Source organism: Podarcis erhardii (genome assembly GCF_964252035.2).
Source record: "Podarcis erhardii genome assembly, chromosome: 5".
Lineage (NCBI taxonomy): Eukaryota > Metazoa > Chordata > Lepidosauria > Squamata > Lacertidae > Podarcis > Podarcis erhardii.
This window is the reverse complement of record NC_138509.1, coordinates 68,769,169-68,771,784: the sequence shown is the minus strand read 5'-3', so window position 1 is coordinate 68,771,784 and position 2,616 is coordinate 68,769,169. Positions and strand designations below refer to the sequence as shown.

The window sequence follows — 2,616 nt, the reverse complement described above, 5'->3', positions numbered from 1 at the left end:
CATCTTTGGACTTGGGGATTTTCCATGGGAAAAACAGACTGTGGGATTGACCTTGGCTCATAGACAGAAGTGGGATGAGTGGGAAGACAAGATCAGCTAAAGCCAAAACACAGCAGCCTAGCATAATTTCACAGCTACGCAGATCATCGGTTCCCACTGTCCCTGTGGCACAAGAGGAAGATTTAGATCAAACTAGGCCTGAAGGAATGGCCACAGGAGGGGACTTTACCTCAGTGTTAAATAAAATTTTTGAAAAATTGGATGATGTAAGCAAACAAGTGACTGAACAATCAACTAAAATTGACCAAAATACAGTCAGTATTAATAATTTAACTCAGCAAGTCAGTTTAAATGCTCAATCTATTGGGAAATTATTGGAAGACACTACATTAAACCGTAAAACGGCTGAGGAGGCTAAACAGAAAGTAGAGGCTGTGCAAGAAGAAATTAAACCTATGCGTAAACAGATTGGTGAACATCAGGCACTTCTGTCTATGATAGAATTGAAAAATAAGCAAAATAACCTCAGAATTAGGTCAGTTCCAGAACTTGAAAAGGAGGACTTAATTGAGTATTTGACACAGGAATTTGCAGAATTTTGGTCTCTGGAAGAGGATAAGGACTTTAAGATCATAAGTGCATTCAGACTCGGAAAGGGAGGGAGGAAGATCAAGTCGAGAGACTGCCTGATCTCCCTCAGAATGAAGGAAGAAAGGGATAAAATACTGAGTGCGCACTTTCAGAAGACTTTAGAGATCAGAGATTCAAGAGTGGAAATTTACAAGGACATCCCGAAATATCTACTTGACCTTAGATCCAACTACGGAGATCTAGTGACATCATTGAGAAGTAACAGAATTGTCTTTAGATGGGAGTTCCCCCAGGGGCTATCCTTTACCTTTAAAGAGAAAAAAGGTAAAATCAGATCTGTTGAAGACAAGGAAAATTTTTTGAGTGACTACGGAGAAGACCTTCAGAAAGGGACTGAGGAAGAACTAAGAGCCTTAAGATCCGGACCATTAAGTTCTGTACTTACACCCTTGGGACTTGACGAGCCTGGGAAAGCGATACCACCGTCAAAGGAGGAAGAACTTTTGGGAGCAGTAGGAGGAAAATAGAACTACCTCAACATGTCTCTGCAACTATTAAGTTGGAACATTCATGGTTTGAACTCCCCTGAGAAGAGGAGGAAAATTTTTCATTTATTAAAAAAGGAGCAATTGGATGTAATCTGTCTACAAGAAACACACGTGATTAGGCTCCACAGGAAAGTTTTAATTAACAAAAGACTAGCCCCACATCGCCGCCGCTGCTCCGCGAAGCCTCTCGACGCTCCAGCTGCTGCCGCCCCCCGGACCCGGCCATGGCTGACCAACTTACCGAAGAGCAGATTGCAGAATTCAAGGAAGCCTTCTCCCTCTTCGACAAGGACGGGGATGGCACCATCACCACCAAGGAGCTTGGCACTGTGATGAGGTCTCTGGGTCAGAACCCCACCGAGGCAGAACTGCAAGACATGATCAATGAAGTTGATGCTGATGGGAACGGCACAATTGACTTCCCAGAGTTCTTGACCATGATGGCAAGGAAGATGAAGGACACAGACAGTGAGGAGGAGATCCGAGAGGCTTTCAGAGTGTTTGATAAGGATGGGAATGGCTACATTAGAGCAGCAGAGTTACGCCACGTGATGACAAACCTAGGGGAGAAGCTCACTGACGAGGAGGTGGACGAAATGATAAGGGAGGCAGATATTGATGGGGACGGGCAGGTCAACTATGAAGAGTTTGTGCAGATGATGACTGCAAAGTGAAGCCCGCAGAGTGGGTGGCTGGCAATGCCCATTCTCCTTCGATACTTTTCTCCAACACACTCTCTCTACTTAAGTAACCTGGTTCTCTAAGCAAAACAATCGGCTGTGGAATAAATCTGACCAAGCAATTAAAAAGGAAAAAAAAAAGAAACTCCCCAAGCTGCATGATTGCACTCATCTCTCCCTCCTTCTTCTTGCTCTCCCTCCTTCCCCCTCCCCGCCTTTCCTTCCTTCCACATCTTCTGGTGCACCCCCCCCCCAAAAAAAACCTCCCTGAGAACCTCCAACCTTGTGGATGTCTTTTGTTTCCATCGGGTCTTCTGTTCTGCAGCCAGAGCTGGCCTGTCTCCCAGGGCGCAGATTCTTTCTCTTTCTTTCAAGAATCCACACGATGGGGGTGGAGAGAGCGCAAAAACCTTCTTAATCGTGTTGCATGTGTCTGGCACTGTGGTCGTGCGCATTGACATGGCGGTTGCCACCGAAGGTTTTGCCCCAGGGAACACCGAGGAGGGGTGCAAGGAGGAAACTGGGTTGTTGTTTTTCCCCCCCTTCGTTTTCGTGGGAGGGGGGGCGCTATCCCACCGCCGGGGTGCCTGTGGCTGAAGGCGGGTTCCAGAGAGCTCCGTCAGCATGATGTGGGGAGAAGAGGCTGTTAAAAAGAGGGGGAGGGGGGAGCGTCCGACAACTGTCCGATTGGCTCTTTAAAGAAAAAAGAAAAGAAAAAAAACACACGCAAAACCGAACCACCCGCCCATAATTTTAACTTCTGTCTTTGTTCTTAACCTTCTTGTATAAATTGTAAA

The 2,616-nt window shown here is 46.2% G+C and overlaps 1 pseudogene across 1 annotated transcript; it reads left to right on the top strand.

The window, feature by feature from the left end:
- The first annotated feature begins 1,297 nt into the window (after window positions 1–1,297).
- Window positions 1,298–2,070, top strand: LOC309342794 (calmodulin-1 pseudogene; annotated as a pseudogene). The gene has a single exon. The product of its transcript is annotated as a calmodulin-1 pseudogene (transcript).
- The last annotated feature ends 546 nt before the right edge of the window (window positions 2,071–2,616 follow it).